Genomic DNA, 26,118 nt, shown 5'->3' on the forward strand with positions numbered 1-26,118 from the left:
AGTAGCAGTGTTATTAAAGGGAAAGTTTATTACTATAGTATGATAGATTGTAATATGAGAATGTCAAAGCATATGGGCATTAACTGATGTATTAGTGACTTGGTTTCTTTTGTGTGGTTGTGTTTCTTTATTGAACCCGTATATTTGTGATAATTGAGGTGATTATATGTTATTGTGACATTTGAATTTATTCAGATGCTTCATCATCCCCTTTTATTGATATTATATTGTGCACATGCATTGATATGAGATTGAGTATAAGTAAAGGTTTGACACGTGGAGATCACCCATATTTAGATTGATTTATGATTATAAGTTAGGATAGTGGAGGTCATCTGTGTTGGGATTTTTTGATTTTATGATAGTGCATTGGGGTCATTCGCACAGACACTCGGTCTGTATCAATATATAAACCTCGGAGTCCCCCATGGGTCACAAACTCTCGATGTATTTTTGAGAAGTATCATATATACATGGTTAAGAAAAATACTTGGAATATGAGACATATCATTTCATGGTGTTTCATTGCATTTCATCTCATTACATCCTTCATTCTTGTTTAATTATGTGCTTCATTGCTGTTTGGACATTTCATGACATTTGATTATTCCTATTTGATGAAACTTGGCTGATAAGTGTAACGTAAACTTCTAAAATAAAAAGATGATTTTTTATATACTCATATCACTACTTTTTTTGTTTTCGTTCTATGATACATACTGGGTACACATGGTTTGTACTCGTACTCAGGGGCAGATCTATTAAGGTTCGTGGGGTGCGACGCCACCCACAAACGTCGACGAAAACTCTATACATATAGGTAGACATATATACTACATACATATATATTGTAAACTTACCACCCAATGAACCAAATCACTTCGTGGTGCTGGTGGCAGAGGGCCATCATTCATATGAGGAGGTTACGAGATCGAATCCCGCTGATTGACTTTTTTTTTTTAAAAATTTGCACGAGAGTCGAGACAATAGATAGTTTGACACCGTCAGCACTAACAAAAAAACCTTTTTTTGTTGTTTCTAATTGTTATTGATTTATTATTAAGTTTTAATAAACAATTATTTTTGACTAATTTAATTTACTAATCATTGACTTTTCTTTTATTTTTTGTTAGTTACTTAATATTTATTTAAAGATATAAAAGTTAAAAAGAAAAAAATTGTTCTTTCTCTTTAAATTGAAAATTATGTCCGTCTTCTTCTCCAAATATCAACCTCCCTTGCCCAATCGCTCCGATTCATCTATTTTCTTTGTCTATATTTGAGTTATCAACTCGATACTTTCATAATTCACTAATTTTTTTTATTTGTTCACTTTATGCTCTTAGTCGAATGTGGGGTGCGAATTTGTAGTATATATGTATAAATACGTAAATTTCATCATATTACTGTTCATATTTTGTTGTTTGGTTTGTCATATAGACCGGCAAGACAAATAATTTGATTCAACACCTAATTTAATTTGCTCGAGAATTTACTTGGCACCCAGAGAATCTAAATCCTGGATCCGCCTCTACTCATACTGCACTTGTTGCACTCTTTTATAGTGCAAATTAGTTTCTGAGTATGAGCACACTTTATGGAGCTATTTGGGTGTCACGACCCAAGCCTTGGGCCTAGACGTGACCGGCGAATGGGGAACCCGAAGGAACCCCAAACAAGCCTCATAGCGTATCATTACACATCCTTGGTCGCGGAAGCAATTAAATGACCATGAGCAATAAGCATAATCAATGGGGGGAAATCGGGACTAAGGGAGCAAGAGAAAAAAAAGAAGAAATGATACATAAATACCATAGATGAGTCAAGCTCAAGTATAATACACAACTTGTCCAACACCACCTCTAAACATGAGTACTTAGCGGGGGCCAAGACAAGCTACCAGGCTCACCCTCATAGTCAAAACATAACTAAAAAGAAAAAGTCTTATACATAGCAAAAGATCATGAGCAACGTCCCCGGAATGGAGGACTCACCAATAACCTTGATAGAAAATCGTATTAGCCACGCGGAGGAGGAGGGTCAAGCGGTGCTCCGGTCCCTACATGGTGACATCATGTAGGCATAGAGTATGCATTAGTACGTTTGAATGTACTAAGTATATGGGATGCAATGCAATGCTACAATAGATGGACATCATAGGAAAAATGCATAATCATACCCGATAGATAGCACATTAATGAAATGATATATATAATGACGCTTACATAAAAATCACATTTAGTGGGACGTAGTACATGTGTGGTGAGTGACCATCAATATAGTATTTCCAAGGCCTACCACCCCCTTGGAGAGGCGAAAGAGGTACAAACCCCTCAATGTGGTTACCCGGGCCTACCACCCCCCGAGCTAGGGACCAAGGTACAAATCCCTCGATATGGTTATACGGGCCTACTACCCCCCGTACTAGGCAACCAAGGTACCAACCCCTCGATATGGTTATACGGGCCTACTACCCCCCGTACTAGGCAACCAAGGTACCAACCCCTCGATACGGTTATACGGGCCTACTACCCCCCGTACTAGGCTTGGTCGACTCACAACACTTATATAGAGAAAATCATATACATGTGTCCATTTCATCATCATTTCAATAATTATATAACCATTCGATTCATAGGACGTACATTGGACCTTCCATTTCCTAAGGATCTTATAAATGGACATTTTATCAAACACATGATGGGCTATTATTCATGTAAATGAAATCATGTACTTCAAGAGTACTAAGTCTAACCAATTCCGAAATACATATAAATCAGCCCACCAACAACATACATATATATATATCAACCTTCATAATTTGATCATGGAAGCATGAAAACCATAAACATCACATAATAATTCCATTTCATGGTAATATGCAAAAATAGACCATAATAGGATGTGTAGTAGTAATTCCATAATTCAAGAGTTCATAAATGATCATAAGGACCCATAAACTTGAAGTAAAATAGAGGATAAATGGTTGGACTTGTGGAAAGGAAGGTTTCCACAATCAACCCACATACCTCAACTTTGGAGAATCCTTGATGAAGATTGGAATGGAGAATTGAAGCTTGAGATTGAGTCTTGAATCCGGAATTAGAGCTTGAGATGTTTGAATTTGGTTGAAGATCTTGGTGAAATTTTGAAGAGGTCTTAGAGAGTGTTTTTGAGTGTTTTGGAGCTAGAACAAATTATAACTAAGTATGGGACAATCCTCTTTTTATAAAAGAAAAACGTCTCCAGCCGCTACAGTAACTTTGCTCACTGGAATTTGCAAATCTGCTCCGACAGGTTTTACGAAAATGGTCATAACTCTCTCATCCTAACTCGGAATGAGGTGAAACCAAGTGCATTGGAAAGCTAACTCATAGAGGTTTAATTTAATAGGTTGCGGCCCTTCCAGTTCCTTGTGTGCTAAGAGATATGCCCCTTTAAAGTTGACCCTGAAAATCGCATTTTTTGCGATTTTCGAATTTTGATACGATTGTTCTAAAATTCGGGTTAGACCCATTTCCCACTCAATTTGACCCCCTGAATAAGAATATGAAGTCGAATTTCTGAAATTATGCATGGATTTTGAGATATATGGAAATTACAATTATAGGTGTTTCCGAAGCACATTTTCGGGCATTTTTGGGGTCGTTTCAATATCTCCCCCTTGGGAACATTCATTCCGGAATGTTAAAGAAACGTACATGAGAGACACAAACATAACAATTTCAGCCCACATAAGGATGCAACAATGCACTTACACCTTATTCAAAACCTCAACATAGTTGTAACACCACAATGAACTTGTCAACTTAAACATGAATGTATGCAATGACATGGGGGCTGAACTTAAGACATGAGATTTTATAAAGGGCTTAGATCAATACCTTAGGCTTGAGTGGAGTGGAAAAGATAAGGATATCGTCTTTGCATGTCCGCTTCGGCCTCCCAAGTAGCACTTTCAACTTGTTGATTTCTCCAAAGGACTTTAACGGAAGCCACATCTTTGTTTCTCAACCTCTTCACTTGTCTATCTAAAATCTGGACTGGAACCTCTTCATAGGTTAAATTATCTTCAACAACACCCACAACATCAAGAGACACAATGGCATTCAGATCACCCACACACTTCCTCAACATAGACACATGAAACACCGGATGAACCAAATCCATTTCGCTAGGCAATTCCAACTCATAAGCTACCTTGCCAATTCTCCTCATCACCTTATAAGGACCCACGTATCTTGGGCTCAACTTGCCCTTCTTACCAAAACGAACCACACCCTTCATGGGTGACACCTTCAAATAGACCCAATCACCAACTTGGAATTCAAGAGCCCTTCTCCTCACATCGGCATAGGACTTTTGGCGACTTTGGGCCGTCTTCAACCTTTCTCTAATCATCCTAACCTTCTCAAGAGCCTCCATAACTAGATCTGGTCCTAACAAGGCCACTTCACCAACCTCAAACCACCCAACCCGTGATCTACAACGCCTCCCATAGAGAGCCTCAAAAGGAGCCATACCGATGCTAGAATGATAGCTATTGTTATAGGCAAACTCAATCAATGGAAGATGATTATCCCAACTACCCCTAAGCTCCAATACACAAGCCCTAAGCATATCCTCAAGTGTTTGGATAGTCCTTTCGGCTTTTCCATCCGTTTGCGGGTGAAAGGGCGTAGTAAGCTTAACTCTCGAACCTAGACCCCTTTGAAAGGACTTCCAAAAGTGTAAAGTAAATTGAGTACCACGGTCCGATATGATGGATAGAGGAATCCCATGCAACCTTACCAAGTCATGAATATATAACCTTGCATAATCTTCCGCCCCATATGTTGTCTTTACCGGTAGAAAATGAGCCGATTTTGTCATCCTATCAACCACCACCCAAATAGAATCAAAACCTTTTCTAGTCTTGGGTAAACCAACTACAAAATCCATATTAATTTCTTCCCACTTCCAAGTAGGAATCTCTATGTCTTGGGTTAGACCACCCGGCCTTTGATGTTCGGCCTTGACTTGTTGACAACTATGACAACCGGAGACGAATTTGGCAATGTCCTTCTTCATGCCTCCCCACCAATACACATCCCTCAAATCTCTATACATTTTGGTGGAATCGGGGTGGATGGAGTAGGAAGAATTATGAGCCTCCTCAAGAATTTTCTCCCTCAAACCATCAACACAAGACACACACAACCTACCTTGGTACCTAAGGGCACCATCTCCCCCTTGGGAGAAAACTTCCACCTTGCCCTCTTTCACCAAGGCCTTCAATTCTAACAAGGAAGAGTCAAGATCTTGTTTTGCTATCACCTCATCAACCAAGGAAGACCTAGCACCATCAACAACGACCACACCACCATTACCAACCTCTTCCAACCTAACCCCCAACCTAGCCAACCGATGCACCTCCCTAGCCATTTCCCTATCATCAATATCAACATGAGCTAGGCTACCCATAGACACCCTACTCAAAGCATCCGCCACCACATTAGCTTTATCGGGATGATAATGCACACTCATATCATAATCTTTAAGAAATTCTAGCCACCTTCTTTGTCTCAGGTTGAGATCTTTTTGGGTGAAGACATATTGGAGGCTCTTATGATCGGTGAACACATCAATATGTACCCCATACAAGTAATGACGCCAAATCTTTAAAGCAAACACCACCGCGGCTAATTCAAGATCATGCGTAGGATAGTTCTTTTCATGCACTTTGAGTTGTCTAGACGCATAGGCTATCACCTTAGCATTTTGCATTAGGACATAACCCAAGCCAACTCTAGAAGCATCACAATACACGACGAATCCCTCAAGCCCATCCGGTAGTGACAATATAGGAGCGGACACAAGTTTATCTTTCAAGGTTTGAAAACTCCTTTCGCACTCGTCGGTCCACTCAAACTTAGCCTTCTTTTGTGTCAACTTAGTCATGGAAGAAGCAATAGAAGAAAACCCATTCACAAATCTCCGGTAGTAACCTGCTAAGCCCAAGAAGCTCCTAATATCCGACGGGGTCAATGGCCTAGGCCAATTTGTAATCACATCGGTCTTCTTAGGGTCTACCTTAATACCATCCCCCGACACCACATGACCTAGGAAGGCAACCTCCCTCAACCAAAATTCACACTTTTCATACTTGGCATACAACTTCTCCTCTCTCAATCTTTGCAACACAACCCTCAAGTGACCCATATGTTCTTCCTCGCTATGCGAATAGATTAAAATATCATCAATGAAGACCACAATAAAGGAATCAAGGTAGGGTTTAAAGACCCTATTCATTAGGTCCATGAAGATAGCCGGTGCATTGGTCAACCCAAAGGACATGACCACAAATTCATAATGCCCATACCTAGTTCGGAAGGCTGTCTTGGGAATGTCACACTCCCTCACCTTCACTTGATGATACCTGGACCGAAGATCAATCTTAGAGAAATGGCTAGCCCCTTGCAATTGGTCGAACAAGTCATCAATCCTAGGAAGAGGATATTTATTCTTGACGGTGACCCTATTGAGTTGCCGGTAATCAATACACATCCTAAGGGACCCATCTTTCTTCTTCACAAACAACACCGGTGCACCCCATGGTGATTGGATAGGCCTAATAAAACCCTTCTCCAACAAGTCCCTCAATTGTTCCTTCAACTCCTTTAACTCCGCCAGGGCCTTACGATAAGGGGGAATAGAAATGGGTTGAGTATCGGAGAGGAGGTCTATGCCAAAATCTATTTCCCTTTCGGGAGGAACACCGGGAAGGTCATTAGGAAAGACATCAAGGAATTCATTTACGATCGGAACCGACTCTATAGGAACGGTTTTGGACTCCACATCCCTAACCCTCACAAGGTGATAGAAACACCCCTTAGAGATCAACTTACGGGCTTTAATGCAAGAGATGAACCTACCCTTGACTACCACATTTTGGCTTTCCCACTCAAGAATGGGTTCACTTGGAAATTGAAACTTGACCCTACGGGTTCTACAATCAATGGAAACATAGTATGCATGCAACCAATCCATCCCAAGAACAACATCAAAATCGACCATGTCCAACTCAACAAGATCACAAGGCAATATTTTATGCAAGATGCAAATAGGACAATTTCTATAGACCTTCCTAGCAACAATTTATGCACCAATAGGAGTAGACACCTTATATGACTCACGCAACAAGTCGGGCTCAACATGAAACTTTTTGGCAACAAAGGGGGTGACAAAAGAAAGAGAGGCACCCGGATTAATTAATGCATATACATCAAAGTCAAAGATTTTCAATATACTGGTAACGACATCGGGGACTTCATCGACCCCTTGCCTCCCATGCAAAGCATAAAATCGATTGTGCCTTGGGGCACCATCTTGTCGGCCCCCTCTCCCCAAAGGAACCACATTGGCACCTTGTGGACGGACCTCCTTACCCTTGTTGCGATTTCGGGGACAATCCATTGCCTTGTGCCCCATTTCCCCACAACTGTAGCAAGCACCGGTATTTCTCAAGCACGGGCCACCATGACCCTTACCACACTTCGGACATACATCAATAGGACCCATACCACCAACACCTTGGGCCCTTGGAACATCATTGGCAAACCCCTTATGGGGCGCATGAGAAGACCCTTGGCCTTGATGAAACCGGCCTCCCCTTCGACTTTGGAACTTGCCCTCAAAACGGGCCCTCTTGGCCTCATGACCCCTCCTCTTCCTCAACTTCTCCTCCTCCATTTGTTCGGCATAGACCATCAAGCGGGACAAGTCCATGTCACTAATCAACATTGCGGATCGACATTCTTCACTCACTAGGTCAGACACACCCATCACGAATTTGTTCATTCTAGATCGTGAGTCGGCAACCAAGTGTGGAGCATATCTTGAAAGTTGGTTAAACTTGAGGGCATACTCCCTCACACTCATAGACCCTTGTTTTAAATTCATGAACTCCACCAATTTGGCTTCTCTAAGCTCAAGAGGAAAGAATCGATTAAGGAAAGCCGTTTTGAACTCTTCCCAAGGCACCACATAGTTTGCCCCCTTCTCTTCCTTCCATTGGTTGTACCATATTTGGGCCACTCCTTTTAGTTGGTAGGCCGCCAACTCCGCCTTATTTTCTGACCTCACGCCCATGATAGCTAATATCTTGTGGACTTCATCAATGAACTCTTGAGGGTCTTCATCTAACTTAGACCCATAGAATTTTGGGGATTCATCCGCACAAAGTCTCTCACCCGAGATGCCGGGGTAGGAGCCTGAGGAGCTTGGGCCCGTGGTTGGCTTGATTAGCCATAGCTTGAGCAAATAAAGTAAGGGCATCCCGAAGATCCCCATTGGTCGGTTGTTCCTCGGGTGCGCGGCCTCGTCTTCCTCTTGTATTAGGCATGATCTAGCATAGCAAAGAACAACTGTTAGGGAAGAACTTAATTCAACTCTATAGCACGACTTAGAACAAGAAGAAGGGGAAACATTTCCTAAAACGTCTCATAGCCTCCTACTCATAGTTGTGGTGCACAACACAACCATGAATCGGACTCTAATCAACGCGGTGTGTTGGACTCCGAGGATCTATCAACCTAGTGCTCTGATACCAAGTTTGTCACGACCCAAGCCTAGGGCCTAGACGTGACCGGCGAATGGGGAACCCGAAGGAACCCCAAGCAAGCCTCATAACGTATCATTACACATCTTTGGTCGCGGAAGCAATTAAATGACCATGAGCAATAACCATAATCAAAGGGGGGAAATCGGGACTAAGGGAGCAAGAGAAAAAGAAGAAGAAATGATACATAAATACCATAGATGAGTCAAGCTCAAGTATAATACACAACTTGTCCAACACCACCTCTAAACATGAGTACTTAGCGGGGGCCAAGACAAGCTACCGGGCTCACCCTCATAGTCAAAACATAACTAAAAAGAAAAAGTCTTATACATAGCAAAAGATCGTGAGCAACGTCCCCGGAATGGAGGACTCACTAATAATCTTGATAGAAAATCGTATTAGCCACGCGGAGGAGTAGGGTCAAGCGGTGCTCCGGTCCCTACATGGTGATATCATGTAGGCATAGAGTATGCATTAGTGCGTTTGAATGTACTAAGTATATGGGATGCAATGCAATGCTACAATAGATGGACATCATAGGAAAAATGCATAATCATACCCGATAGATAGCACATTAATGAAATGATATATATAATGACGCTTACATAAAAATCACATTTAGTGGGACGTAGTACATGTGTGGTGAGTGACCATCAATATAGTATTTCCAAGGCCTACCACCCCCCGAGCTAGGGACCAAGGTACAAACCCCTCGATATGGTTATACGGGCCTACTACCCCCCGTACTAGGCAACCAAGGTACCAACCCCTCGATACGGTTATACGGGCCTACTACCCCCCGTACTAGGCTTGGTCGACTCACAACACTTATATAGAGAAAATCATATACATGTGTCCATTTCATCATCATTTCAATAATTATATAATCATTCGATTCATAGGACGTACATTGGACCTTCCATTTCCTAAGGATCTTATAAATGGGCATTTTATCAAACACATGATGGGCTATTATTCATGTAAATGAAATCATGTACTTCAAGAGTATTAAGTCCAACCAATTCCGAAATACATATAAATCAGCCCACCAACAACATACATATATATATCAACCTTCATAATTTGATCATGGAAGCATGAAAACCATAAACATCACATAATAATTCCATTTCATGGTAATATGCAAAAATAGACCATAATAGGATGTATAGTAGTAATTCCATAATTCAAGAGTTCATAAATGATCATAAGGACCCATAAACTTGAAGTAAAATAGAGGATAAATGGTTGGACTTGTGGAAAGGAAGGTTTCCACAATCAACCCACATACCTCAACTTTGGAGAATCCTTGATGAAGATTGGAATGGAGAATTGAAGCTTGAGATTGAGTCTTGAATCCGGAATTAGAGCTTGAGATGTTTGAATTTGGTTGAAGATCTTGGTGAAATTTTGAAGAGGTCTTAGAGAGTGTTTTTGAGTGTTTTGGAGCTAGAACAAATTATAACTAAGTATGGGACAATCCTCTTTTTATAAAAGAAAAACGTCTCCAGCCGCTACAGTAACTTTGCTCACTGGAATTTGCAAATCTGCTCCGACAGGTTTTACGAAAATGGTCATAACTCCCTCATCCTAACTCGGAATGAGGTGAAACCAAGTGCATTGGAAAGCTAACTCATAGAGGTTTAATTTAATAGGTTGCGGCCCTTCCAGTTCCTTGTGTGCTAAGAGATATGCCCCTTTAAAGTTGACCCTGAAAATCGCATTTTTTGCGATTTTCGAATTTTGATACGATTGTTCTAAAATTCGGGTTAGACCCATTTCCCACTCAATTTGACCCCCTGAATAAGAATATGAAGTCGAATTTCCGAAATCATGCACGGATTTTGAGATATATGGAAATTACAATTATAGGTATTTCCGAAACATATTTTCGGGCATTTTTGGGGTCGTTTCATTGGGTCTGAGTTGGATCACCTTGAAGCTGTGGTGAGATGCTTGGCTATTTGTGGCCCAAAGCTTTATTTTTCTCTGAATTTATTTTGTTGTCTTAGTATTCAGACAAAGTTTTTCTTGCGTGTAGGCTTGTCATTTATTTTGGACTTGTATCATATTGTAGAAGCTCATGTACTCATGATACTAAATCTTGGGGTGGTATGCCAGTTTTTTGCACTTTATTTTTTTGACTTAGTAGTTGAGATATTTGTTCGCTACTTAACTCTTCACGTTTTAAGTTGAATTGGTTAAATTATTGGATTGGCTTACCTATCGGTTTGGAACATAGGTGCCATCACGACTTGTATTTTTGGTTCGTTATAGAGATAATGTGAGATATCATCTTCCTGACTTTCATCGTGGTGCAACAAGACAACTGCAAGAGCCAAGTGGACACATTGAAAAATATAAATATATGCATCCTTCATGTCGAAATATAGTAGAGCGTACATTTGGTGTTTGGAAAGTAAGGTGGTATATTTTGTGAGATATGTCTTACTATAACATTGACACTCAAAGGGACATCATACTTTCTACTATGGCCATTCACAATTATATTTAAAAAATTGAATATGGATGATGCATGTCAAACATGTGAGAATGAGAGATATATTTTATCGGTTGACTCCGAGTTTGGCACAAATTCAAGCATTAACAATATAGAAAAAAATATAGAAGAACAAAATGATACTTATTGGATATGGCCATTTTTGATATAACAAAGTGAACCAAACCATCTATTTTTTAAAATATGAATATGTGTGTGCATATATATATATAAATATTTAATATATCTTCTATATATTACCTTAAAAATATGAACTCCTAACTTTAATCTTAAATTACTATAATATCCCTAACTTAGGTTGTGACTTTTTCGATGAGTTGTGACTTTTTTGATAAGTTGTGACTTTTTTCGAAGGGTTGTGATTTTTCGATGAGTTGTGACTTTTTTAATAAGTTGTGACTTTTCGAAAGAGTTGTGACTTTTTCAATAAGGGTTGTGACTTCTGGAAAAGGTCATGACTTTTCAGATAAGACACAAAAAATATTTGTTCATACTACCCTTTGTTGATTATAAATAGAGGGGTTTCCTCTCATTTTTCAACCACAATTTTTTAATCTTCTACTCTACTTCTTGCATTTTAATTTTTTTTCTGTGATTTATCGTTGTTGAGTTAGTTCAAAGTTTAGCGGAATATGAAGTAACACTATTCTGGTGAAGTAAGTCGTTCTATTCTAAAAGGGTATATTCCATAACCTCGAGTACTTGAGGAAAATAATTTTGATGATATAATAATTATTTTTTTGCTTAATATATACATTAGTATGTAATGTTCCAATATGAAGTTAACATGATGTAGTCTAAATTTATTTATTTTTGTCAACAATTTCTCTTGAGATGTAGATATATGCTTCTGAATATCTTTTCCAAAATATAGAGAATCGTCACGATTTATTTTTGATGCTCAAGACAAAAAAATGACTTTATTTATCAATGCTACTTATGTGATTTATACTCTCATGAAGTTTTCTTTAAAATAGTTATTACAATATAAACATTGCCCTTTTGTTTTACTTATTTACTATTCCTTAATATTTCAGTATTTTAGACGAAGAAAAGTTTATATGACTTGTAATAACGCTAGTTGAAGTTTGTATTAGTTTAATTTTTATTATTTATTTAATAGTTAATTTTATGAGATAAATATTTTCATTAATGCAAATATATTTATATTTGGATAGGTATTTGTATTTAAATTAAAGTATTATACATGTTACAAATGTATTATCAAGTTAACAAGATTTTCTAACTTCAAAATATATTATTTTAATATGTTTACATTATTGTATTTAACTAATAAAATTTCTCATTGACCATCTTGCGTGAATAAGAGATATATATGACGATCCACGTTGAACATTCACAAAAAGAATCTGCAATATTATTTTTTGCTAAGCTTATTATTCAAATCTTCGCTTAAATAAGAGATACTATTGACCATAACATATATTTTTGGAATTGGTAATCACGTGCAATGCACGTGTCAAAAAACTAGTATATATATATATATATATATATATATATATATATATATATATTCCTCTCATAAATAATTTGTAATGATAAAGAAATTTGTGAATGATAGACTAATATTATTACTTATGAATGTAATTAAAAGGAAATATTAAATCTTTAATGTGATCTATTCAAATTATATATTTTCAAAATTTTAAAAAAGTCGTGCATATAAAATTAACTTAAATAATAAATTTATATTCCTCTTATAAATGATTTGTGATGATAAAAAAATATGTGAATGATAGGTAAATATTACTCCCTCCGTCCCATTTTATATGAGGTACTTTGACTCGGCACGGAGTTTAAGAAAGAAAGGAAGACTTTTAAAACTTGTGGTCCAAAATGAATGATAGAAATTTGTGTGGCTGTAAATCAATTCATTAAGGGTAAAATAGATATTTTATAGTTAGATTGTTACTTTATATAGAAATGTGTCATTCTTTTTTGGACTGACTAAAAAGGAAAGTGAGTCATATAAATTGGCACAGAGGGAGTATTACTTATGTATGTAATTAAAAATAAATCTTAAATCTTTAATGTGATCTATTCAAATTATATATTTTTAAAATTTTAAAAAAGTCGTGCATATAAAATTAACTTAAATAATAAATTTATATTCCTCTTATAAATGATTTGTGATGATAAAAAAATATGTGAATGATAGGTAAATATTTATTACTTATGTATGTAATTAAAAATAAATCTTAATTCTTTCATGTGATCTATTCAAATTATATATTTTTAAAATTTAAAATAAGTTGTGCATATAAAATTAACTTAAATAGTAAGTTATTGAAATTGAATTGAAATATAAATTAATTTTGATTTTTTTTGTTTAGAAATAAACATCTTAAATTAATCAACTTTTTATAATGTTAACAACTTTAAGGGTATTTCAAATATTTTGATAAAATAAGGTTGTTTAACAACACTTATTTGCCAAACACATCAACAACTTTTTTTTAACTGCAACGCTTTTATCCAAACGTATAATTACTTATTTTTGAATAACTTGCAATACTTTAAAAAGTTGTTTTTTAAGCTAATCCAAATGGCTTCTAAGTTTCTGAAGTTGAAGCCTCTGTTGTTTCATGGTACTGAGAATAAGGATTCTTTTGAGTTTATCTTAGATCCTTATGAGGGGTTGCATAAGCTAGGTATTATACATCATCATGGAGTGACGTTTGTTACTTTTCATATGTAGGGGATTTTAAGCAATGGTGGAGGGCTCATGTGGAGTGTTGTTCACTTGTTTGGCCTCCGCTGACTTGGGCCCAGTTTCATGCTCTATTTTCTAGAGAAGTATGTGCTTTGTACACTCAGGGATCACAAAAAGGATGAGTTTCTGGCACTTGAGTAGGGTAGCATGTTTGTTGTAGCCTACGAGGCTAAGTTTTTTGCTTTGTCTTGTTATGATACCCAACTTTTGGGCATTGAGGAGGAGAGAATTTGTCTGTATGTCAAAGGTTTGAACATTGAGTTACAAGTTTTATCGGTGCCTATGACTTCTGTAGGAAAGAGCTTTAATATGATAACTAATTATGTGAAGAAGTTGGAGGGGTTAGACAGGTTTGTAAGGCTAACGTGCTGACCAAACAATATAAGAGTATACATAATTTTAGTGGATCTTATTCTAGAGGTCCCATTCAACGGAGCTATTCAATCCATTATATTCATTCACCCCTACTGGATTTTACATGTGGTCATTCTGGGGCCACTTAACAAACTTAGGCTCCTAGTGGACGTTGAGATTCTTCTTCTTTTATTAGTAGACCATCTTTTGATCGAGGTTTCTTGAAATGTGGTAATTATGGTCACTTTAAGAGATAATGCCCTTTTAAACATATAGGTAATCTGATGCAGTAGTAGACTAATGTAGTTCTAGAAGGTCGGGGTGGCAATGGAAAGGGACATCAGGGCAGGTGAGGTAATAACCAATGAGGCCGTGAGGATAGAGGAAATTATACGGTAAGGGGAGCGACGAAACCAATTGAAGGTGTCGCTCAGACTGAGGATATAGCTCAATTTTATGTCTTCCTAGGCGAGTTCGAGGCTGAGGCATCCGATGTAATGATCACATATACTATTCTTGTCTATGAACATATGGCTTTTGTTTTATTTGATCTAGATTCAATTATTCTTGGGTACTGTTAAATTTACCTATGTCTGAATCTAATTTATGATATTCTTGATAAACCCCATTCATGTTTCCACCCCGGTTGGGAAGTCTATAGTTGTAATCCATGTGTATCATTCTTGCTTTGTGATGGTTTTTGATCTAATCTTGGGTATGATTTGGTGGTATCCTTATCATGTTATATTAAATTGTAATTCTAAGACAATATCTCTAGAGATTCTGTCTAGCGATAGACTCAAGTGGTAGCTCAGAGCAGGGACAAAATGAGTACCTCAAAGCAGACAAAAGGAGTATGCAGATCACAAGGTCAGGGACATGGACCTTACCTTGCGGTTTGCATACTTTTTCTGTCGACTCTGGGCTGCTAGAAGCTTCGCTTGGATACTTCTCACCTTATCCTGAGCCTCTTTCACCAAATCAACCCCTAAAGGTTTCACATTTTCAGCCTCAAACCACCCTATGGGTGATCTACATTTCCTCCCATAAAGTGCCTCGAACGGTGCCATGTCAATGCTGGAGTGGTAACTGTTATTATAGGAGAACTCACAAAATGGTAGGAACTTATCCCAATGCCCTCCAAAGTCAATCACACATGCCCTCAACATGTCCTCTAACACTTGAATAGTTCTTTCTGACTGTCCGTCCGTCTGTGGATGGAAGGCTATGCTAAAAGTGAGTTGAGTGCCCAACTCCTCATGCAATTTTCCCCAAAACTTGGATGTGAACTGCGTACCACGGTCTGAGATGATAGAAATGGACACCCCATGCAACCACACTATCTCTTTCACATAAAACTTAGCCAATTGCTGAGCGTTATAGTCTACTCTGACTGGAATGAAGTGGGCTGACTTAGTCAGTCTGTCAACCACCACCCAAATGGAATCAAACTTTCCCAAAGTCTTGAGGAGACCAACCACGAAATCCATCGATATCCTTTCCCACTTCTATTCCGGAATTGGCATTCGCTGAAGCAAACCTGTAGGCCTTTAGTGCTCATACTTTACTTGCTAACAGTTTTGGCACTTAGCCATAAACTCAACTATGTCTTTCTTCATGCCAGACCACCAATAAAGCCGTTTCAAATCTCGATACATCTTGGTCACACCCAGATGAATGAAATACCGCGAACCATAGGATTCTGACAACATCTTCTGAATCAAGTCATCCAGTCGAGGAACCCAAATTCTTCCCTTAAAACTGAGCACACCTCTCGCATGAAGAACCACATCTTGTGCCTTACCAGTCTTCTTTCTGATCTCATTCAAACTCTCATCCTCAAACTGCTTGACGTTGATCTCCTCAATGAATGTGGGCCTAATCTCAATGCTAGCTAACACCCTACCTTTTTCTGAGATGCCCAACTATTTGAACTTAGACTCCAAAGTTTGAATCTCCTTGGGCAAGGGTCGCTTGGACACACCCAAGCAACCTAGACTACCCATACTTACCGTCTTCCGGCTTAGTGCGTCTGCCACCACATTAGCCTTACCGGATGATACTGGATGGTAATATCATAATCCTTGAGTAACTCCATCCATCTTCTCTGCCTCAAATTCAGGTTATTCTAAGTGAACATATGTTGTAGACTATGATGATCAGTAAAAACCTCACATTTGACCCCATAAAGGTAATGCCGCCAGAACTTGATAGCAAACACTACCGCTGCCAACTCGAAATCATGTGTTGGGTAATTTCTTTCATGCACTTTCAGCTACGCGATGCATAAGCTATGACATTTATTTCCTACATTAACACAACACCCAAATCCGAATGTGAAACATCACAATAAACAATGAAATCTTTACCTTCCACCGAAAGTGTCAGAATAGGTACTGTGGTTAGAAGAGTCTTGAGTTTTTGGAAGCTCTCTTCACACTTGTCTGTCCACTCGAAAGGCAACTCCTTTTTAGTCAGCCTTCTCAAATGCGTGGTTGTCACGACCCGAGCCTACACCCTGGACGTGGACGGCACTCGAAGACCATTGCTGGTCCCCAAGCGAACCCTCATCCTGGCTGACTACAAGCGGAAAACTGATTCAAGCATACGAAGCTTAAAAACTGAAATAAAAGTTTATAAAACTTAAATACAAACTTTAAGTCCAAAGAAAACTCTGTATAATAAAATATATACAACTCGCCATAAAAAGGCAACTTTAGTCTTTAAAACATTTAATAAAATAAATGATACAGACTTCTCAACTATACTGACTATCTATGAAGCCTCTAACTGATAAAGATGGAAGTCGGGACAAGACCCACGACATCCTAACAACTGATATAACTAAAAGGTAAATGAAATCCTCCGAAAGCAAGGAGGCTCACCATAGCTAACTCGAACTCTCGGATGTATCAACGAAGCTCCTGTTGATGATCTTGAATACATGTGTCTGCATCATGAAAAGATGCAGGCCAAATGGCTCAGTACGTGGAATGTACGAGCATGTAAGAGGAATTCTAAAACATAAACATAAGCTTGAAACTTGATAGAAATGAAACATACTTACCTCTTCTCAAACTTACTCAACTCAATGAATACTCAAGGGTACTCAAAACTACTCAAACTTACTCAACTCAGAAGTACTCAAGGATAAGATACTCAACTCCGAGATTAGATACTCAACTCAAGGATATGATATTTGACTCAAAGATATTATATTCGACTCTGGATACTCAACTCTGAATACTCAACTAAATATGACTGAACTCATTTCAATATAAAGCAATTTAAAACAAGTGCCATATAAAGAAACAAACTGTTTAAAAACATGATGTCAAATCTGTGTGTATGCAAGGATACAACATAACTCTGAAATGTATATAAAAATACAATAAACTGATGTATATAAAAATACAATAACTTCTGTGGGGGTTTCTCTAACCGACAACCATCACATAAGAGCTATAGTGATGATACAGCGATCTACCTCACGCTGCCAGCGCATCCTATACCCGGCCAAAGGTATAGAACCTGAACTGCCTAATGGATCCACTAGTCTATTTCGAAAAAGGTTCATCTAAAAAGTATGACCCTTTTCTACCCATGGTGGCTACATGGTTTATGGAGGCTGTGAGTTGTCTTAACTCTCCCCCATATCGGTGCTCAATACTACTCCCAAAAATATACTAGCTCTTATGTTTTAAAAATATACTTCTTTCTGCTGATTTGAGATAATTGCTCAAATGCTATCTTGGAAATCTCAGTTTCCCTACTTGCTTCATTTAGAAAGCTATTACTCTTTTCTGAAAACTAGCCCGAAGGCCCTTTGGAAATCTCAGTTTCCGTTCTTATTTAAATGTGAAAACATTTATAAACTCTTTAGGAATACTTAGTCCCCATATACTTTTGAAGAAAAGGACTTCAAACTTTATTGTTTACTCTTTACTGAACTCAAAACTTAAGTCTTAAAACAAAGTTAAAACGTTTGTAAAAGACTTCTTAAAATATGGTTCATACCGAATTATGGACATGAACTACTCAATGCAAGGTTTTCAATAACCATAGATAGAACTCAAATACTTGGAACTCAAGAACTTCAATGATACTACTAATTTCAAGAATGCTCAACTCAGAGGGTTCGTGCGGAATTATAAGCATGAATGACTCAACTCAAGGACTCAAAGATACTTCTCTTCTCAAGACTGCTCAACTTATAAGATTCATGCGGAATTATGGGCATGAACAATTCAACTCAAAGACTTTATGGGTAACATGTAATAGTCCCATGCTTAGAAATATAATCTCAAAGGGGATTAGGAACTCAATACTCAAGACTTAGAACTTGAAGATACTCCTCTCAAAGATACTCAACTTCTGGAGTTCATGCGGAATTTATGGGCATGAACGACTTGACTCGTAGGTCTACATAACATTATGAAACTCATGTATGTGACTCTTCTCATTCTTTGACTTACTTCCTCAAAACTTAGTTCAAATCGATAGTTGATCTCAAAGGATTCACAATTGAACTCAAAGGCTTCCTTGAACTCTACTCTTAACTCTCTCTTGAATTTGAATTATGAATTCAAGAGTTATGATTCATGATATGAAGGATCTCAATAACAATATATCTATTCGATAATTAGGAATAGAACTTTTAAAAGGAACATGAATTCAAGAACTCAAAATCAACTTATCTCAAGAATACTCAAATCTAGGGAAAGTATCCTAGATTACTCTTTTACTGATCTGAAAGTAGAGGTAGGGCGTGAGGACGAACTAGTCCAACACTATGATAGCCTTACATACCTAGAAGAACAAGATTCTTGAATAATCTTGAAGAATCTTTAAGAATCTTGAAGAAGAACTTGATTAGAAGCCTTGAAACCCTAGCTTGAAGGTAAACAATCAAAAAGACCTTTCCTGAGATTCTCGAGTTAGTTTCTTAAAATCTCTATAGCCAAAAATTATGATTTTCATGATTGAAGATGAAAATCTGATTGTTTTGAACTTTTTATTAGTCAAGAAATTCGTTGATGGTTTTCTTGGAGGTAAAAAGACAAAAATCGATTATTTTCAATATTTTCCCGTCGGCTAATTCGTAACAGCACTGTATAGGTTACTAAAATAGTCATAACTTTTTACTCAGATATTGGATTGACGTGAAATTGGTGGGGTTGGAAAGTAGATTCAATTACCTTTAATTGGATAGGTTATGGCTCACATAACTCTTAATATCCTAAGAGATATGGTCGTTTAAAGTTGACCTAAGCAGAATCTTACTTCAAAACTTAATAAACTTCAAGAACACTTATCAAGAACTCATCAAGAACTTAAATCCTTAAATTTCAAGAACGAAATTACGCTGAATAAATCATGATTGGCATGTGGGTGAAAGAACCCAACACTATGGAAGCTTACATACCTCTTAGGGATCAAACCCATGACGAAAATCCGCAACAAGATGCAAGAATCTCGACGAACGCTTTCATCCTTTCTCTTTTCTCCTCTTTTCTCTTCTTCTTGAACTATCAACTAAAACCCTAGGTGTATTTTAGAATTATAAAACTGAACCTAATCAGATTAGACCCCTAAAATATTACTAAAAACGAATTAAATCTGTTTTGGTAAGGAAAAGACCAAACTACCCCCCTCTAAAACCCGGTTTTGACTTTCCTTAACTGATCAGCCTATCTTCAAAAGGTCATATCTCACACATCCGACCTCGAAACTTAGCAAACTCAGCGGCGTTGGAAATATAATTTAAAGATCTTCGCTACGGTATCTGGTAGCACACCTAATGCATCCTGAGATAGGAATTATGGTCATTTGAAGTCGACCCAAAACTCATACTTAAGCATAACTTGCAAAATATCAGATTTTGCTATTTCCAATTTAATTCTTTTTGAAACTCAAGGTGCTACATCTAGTGACCTTAACACTTAAGAAATTTAAAATTCCTTGGTAAAATCTCACTCACTACGAAGAACGGTTCGAGTCTTAGTTCGAAAATTTTCTAGGGTGTTACAGTGGTGATAGAAGCAATTTTTTTTTCAAATCATCGATAGTAGCTGGCAAACCCTACGAAACTCCTAACTTCAGTCACAGAGCTAGGACGGACCCTGTTCTTGACTACTTCGATCTTTTGGGGATCTACCATTACCCCTTCATTTGAAACCACTTGCCCTAAAAAGGCAACGAAAGTAAACCAGAACTCACACTTGGAAAATTTGGCATACAACTTCTGTTTTCCAAGAACACCAAAAACAATACGGAGATGGTCGACATGCTCTTCCTTACTCTTTGAATAAACCAAAATGTCATCAATAAAGACAATAACAAAAGAATCCAGGAATGGTTTCAACACACCATTCATCAAACTCATAAAGGCTGCAGGGGCGTTGGTCAGCCCAAACGACATAATTAAAAACTCATAGTGCCCATATCGGGTTCTGAATGCTATTTTGGGTACATCTGAGGTCTAATCTTTAACTGATGGTAACCAGACCTTAGATTAATCTTAGAGAAAACTGACGCACCCTGCAACTGGTCAAAAAGATCATCTATCCGAGGCAACAAATACATATTTCAAATGGTGACCCTATTCAACTGCCAGTAGTCTATGCATATCCTCATACTACCATCTTTCTTCTTAACAAACAAGACAAGAGCACCCCACGGGGAAGCACTAGGACAGGTGAAACCTTTATCAAGAAGCTCATAGATTTGAGCTTTAAGCTCTCTTAATTCTACCGGTGCCATGCGATAAGGAGGAATGGAGATGGGGCGAGTGTCCAGTTCCAAGTCAATGCAAAAATCTATATCCTTATCCGGAGGCATACCAGGAAAATCGGTAGAAAACACTTCCTTGAATTCAGACACTACAACAATAGATTCAATAGAAGGACACTCAACCTCAACATCCCGAATATGAGCCAAAATGTGCCAAACACCCCTGTCCCACTAGTTTCCTAGCTTGAACGAAGGATATGACCTTAATTGGTTTAGGCTTGTACACCCCTTCCCACTCTAACCTTTCCCTACCCCGGAATCTCTAGAGTCACATACTTAGCATTACAATTAAGCACAACATAATAGAGGGACAACCAAGTCATGCCTAAGATTATATCAAAGTCAGTCATATCCAGAATAACCAAATCAGCACAAGTCTGAAAACCCATAAACAAGACAAAACAAACACGATAGACATGGGTGACTATGACAAACTCTCCAACTGGGGTGGAAACATGGATGGGGGAATCAAGTACATCACAAACCGCATCAAATCCCCAGGCAAACTGAACTGACACATATGATAAGTAGAACCTGGATCAAACAAGACAGTAGCCATCCGGTCACAGACAAGAATAGTACATGTGATCACTGCATCAGACGTTTCAGCCTTGGTATTGCTCAGAAAGTCATAACACTAAGCCATGTCATCTTGACGGGCAACCTCCTTGCCTGGCTGCACTACTCCTCTACCTGCATTACGATTTCCTCGGCCTCCACGGCCTTACTTATTTCCTCCTCGCCTACCTTGTGGATGCACTCTACCATTATTACCACTACCCTTTGGTACCACTGCTTTGGTCTGCTACTGCACACAAGGTCAGACATGCGCGAATGGGGACAATCTCTCCTCATATGTCCAGGTTCTCCACAATTGTAGCAACTGCGGTCAAAATATGGTCTGCTGCCTGACGCAAGTGCGGCTTCTTGACTATCCTGAATAAGATTCTGCTATGGAGTTCTCGAGTAACCAACTATAGAAGTGAGCATGGCTGACTGAGTTGGCCGGGCTGCAAGGGTCGACCTACCTGAACCTCTGGAGTAGGAACCATGAAAATTACCTGTGCTCTTGGGCTTCTTAGCCAAAGCCTTGGCCTGCCCATCACGTCGAAATCCTTCCACTTTCTTCACAAAGTCTGTCACATCGTTAAAACTTTTACCTACAGAGGTCATATAAGCAAACAATACACGTAACTCAGGGTTCAATCCTTTGACGAATAGACGGATCCTCTCCTCCTCTGAAGTTACCAACTGAGTAGTATATCTGGACAAAGCATGAAACTTTGCCTCATAGGCAAGGTCATACCACCCTGCTCCAAATCCATGTACTCATCCTTCTTACGATCCATTAAAGTCCGGGGCACATACTTTCCCAGAAACAAAGCATGGAACTGCGTCTAAGTGAGTGAGGGAAAGACTGGCGATCTGCATTCCACATAGACCCTCCATCACTGCTTTGCCTCACCTTAAAGCTGGAAGGTTACGAACTCTACTCCATGCTGGTGTACAATGCCTCTCATAGTAATCCAAAATGAACTCGTAGGCGTCTTCACTCTCAGAACCATGGATCACAGACAACTTCAACTTAAGAAACTTAGTCAACATCGCATGCTCAGTACCCGTTATCACAGGACCCAATAGGGGACAGAAGAAGGCATCAGTGCTTAGGGCTCCAACCACCTTGGGAACAGTAGTAGCAATGGGGCGGTTGGCCGGTGGTTGAGCCACTTGCACAAAACTTCATAACGAACAGGAACATGTCATTACAGCTGGACTTCGAAAGTTAATTTGGATGCACAAAACTCCTAACAATGAGCTTTGCGATAAAGGTTGGTTTGGAACGTTAAAATTTGATGGTGTGTTATGAAATAGGCTAATTTTGGAGGATTTTCAAATCTCTGTCCCATACAAGTCTCTATAGCAGGTGACATGCTGCTATAACATTGGATTTAATTCTCACTATAGTGAGATCTCCCATTATAGCATCGCCGCTATAGCGGGGTTAGTCACAGTTAATGCAGAAAATCTCTCAAAACCGCTAATTAATTGGCAATGACATTTTGGGTAAGAGAATAGGATAGGAAGGGCAAATTTGATCTATTTTCCATCGTAATTATCTGTAAAGGTAAATAAATTACTCCCCTAGCTTAGTAATTTGATTCTAGAGACTTAGAATATGTGGTGATGATCATATGAGAGGGTTTCATTTAATTTAATGCTGAAAAAATCCTGGTTTGCGTGGAATAATCATGACAATGGACAGGGGTTTGAGATTAGGATATTCGGGTGTATTTAGATCCTGTTTGAATTGACTTAAAAGTTTATTAACCCTACTTTTAAGTCATTTTTAGCTTTTGGGAGTGTTTGGCAAGGTTAAAAATAACTTAAAATAAGTTTTAAATGACTTTAAAATGTTAAAAACCAAAAGTAGGACTCTCCCTACTTTTTAATTTTTGACTTAAAAGTCATTTAAGTTTGAATTTTTGTTTTTTTTTTACTTAAAGGCTACTTTTTAAGTCAATCCAAACAGGCTCTTAGGCCGCTTAGGTCTGGTTATGTATTATATTGATTGTTTGTAGACCAAGAACAAGCTAGGTATCATAACAAGGGGAAAGCTCAATATCTATATAACATTCTGGTTTTGATTCGAGACTAATGATGATTGTTTGATTCCCGTTTATATTATATATTCTTGCTAAATTCTTCGTTAGTATTACCTATATAATGTATGGTTAAGAAAATAGAATGAGAATAAGCTGAAATGATTAATTTGTGGTCAATTGCATGTAATGAATGTGTTTATTTGGGTGTACAAGTTTGATTTTTATTTGTTGTGATATGTGATTGCTGGTTGACTCGCGTACCGCACCTAGTACATACTAACTGTTGACTCGGGTACCATGAAGGTACATGATATCTCTTGGTTGGCTTAGGTACCGTGCTTGGTATATATTTGATTGGCTCGGGTACCACGCATGGTATGAGATATCTATATGGTTGGCTCAAGTACCACACTAGTACCAATTACTAATGGTTGACTTGGGTACCATATCTGGTACATGTGAATATTTGTGTGTGGGTTCCATAAGTGAACCGTATTGGCTTGTTGTAATGTTGTTGATCATGGTTATTGTGCATGTTATCTGCTTAACTAGTTGTAGTTGCATGTTCATCTTTCATATAACTAAAGTTTGTCGGTTATCCTACCAATACACTGTGGATTTTCTGTACTGATACTGCACTTGCTTTTTGTTTGTTTAGTACATGGCATATTTCAACGGCTGCTTTGCAACCTCAATTGTGACTCTAGTGTTTCATGAATCCAAGAGAGAGCTGCTTTTTTCGAGCCACTATGAATTCCTCTTTTCCCTCTAGTCCATTTTTTGGACCTAGACTATTGTTGTTTTAGGGTTGCACCTCCACATTCTAGACTGCATAGATATTTCGATACATGACTTTTCAAGTTCTAGGGGGCTTCTCCACAATGTTATTTGATTATGTCTTTGTAACACCCCATATCTGAAATAGATAAAAATTCAAAATTTCAGAAGCTACAGGTGCCACCTACGGACCGTAGGGTGACCTACGGTCCGTGCTGGTGGTTTATGGATGGTCACTGCAACCCTCCTCCCAGAAGCCTCAAAAGTTTCAGCTAAGGGTTGACCCACGACCAGGACCTACAGACCGTAGGTGGGACCACGGTCCATGGACCAGGTTCGTGGATCAAGGTCCCCAGAAAACCCAAAGATCCCAACCCATGGCCAGCACTTACGGACCGTAGGTTGGACCACGGTCCATGATTCTTGGTTCACAGATCCTAGTCTCTGAGCCAAATGACGAAGGACCAGGACAAACCGTAAGTAGGACCACGGTCCGTCGGTCAGTCCGACATCTTTTAAGTCAGTGTCGTTTTGGTCTTTTCACTATGCGTTGGACCAACTACGTCGTTTAGACCTTAAATTATGAGGTTTTAGTCATATTAAGCCTAGAAACATAACTAGAACTTACCTAAGTCAAATCATTAATCAAAACTTAGAAAATTAGAAGCAAGAGAGGAGAAAAAGGTCAACCAACCCTAGTTCAAGAATGCAACAAGTTTCCATCAGTTCCAACCCTGAAATCGAAAATTTCTCCGTGGAATTCATCACCACGTATTTGGGATTTCACTAGTGGGTTCCTTTCACCCATTAGGTCATTAGTTTTCAGTCAGTTTCGTGATTCACTTATTATGATTAGACCTAGGGTTTCTTGAATAATTAAGATTATTGGAGTCTTATTTGTTAGAATGATCCAACTCAGATTAGTATGTTAATATTCAGTGTATTGCATGAATTTCAGAACCCTAGCTATGTAGTACTTTAGTTCTTGAATTACACATGTTAGGCTAGATATTTCAGTTATTTTAGATACACATGGCTCAGTCTTAAATGTGTCATTATCAGTTATTTATGCGCATTCTCAGTTTGCATGTCAGTTTGAGCTATCCAGTATAGCACAGTAATTCAGTCATAATGTGTTAATCACTTAATCCATTGGGATTAACATAATATCGAGTTGGACTAGGGTCAGTAACCCATATAGTCCCAGAACTACGAGCCACGTAGGTTGTAAGTCCCTTCTATGGGCATCATTTTAGTGATCACACCAGTATGCCTCTATACCTTTGGCCGGGGGTATTGGGTCCTCTGGATGGGTCGTATACATCAAACTCCACATTTAGCTCATGTGGTTTTATTATCGGTTATTCGTAGCTCCCACAGTTCAGTCAGATTCTATTGCATTGACCATTTATCAGTACATTTAGTATTCAGTTTCAGCATGTTATAAATTGGTCATTGCATTCAATTAGCTCAGTATTCAGTATCTATATCATGTTCAAATTATATCATTGCTTTATTTCTTTGTTCAGTTATATGTTATTTCAACTTTATTCTATCCTGCATGCTCAGTACCTTTCAAGAACTGACGCTTACTCTGTGCTATATCTTCTTGTGATGTAGGTTCAGATTCTCAGCATCCAGATCACACTTAGATCGGTTCCCGATCTCCAGTTCAGCAGTATCAGTGATGAGTCCTCATTCTTCGAGGACAACAGTCATGCTATCTTTTCATTAT

This window comes from Solanum verrucosum, unplaced genomic scaffold (genome assembly GCF_900185275.1).
Source record: "Solanum verrucosum unplaced genomic scaffold, falcon-dt-bn FXZP01000181.1, whole genome shotgun sequence".
Taxonomy (NCBI): domain Eukaryota; kingdom Viridiplantae; phylum Streptophyta; class Magnoliopsida; order Solanales; family Solanaceae; genus Solanum; species Solanum verrucosum.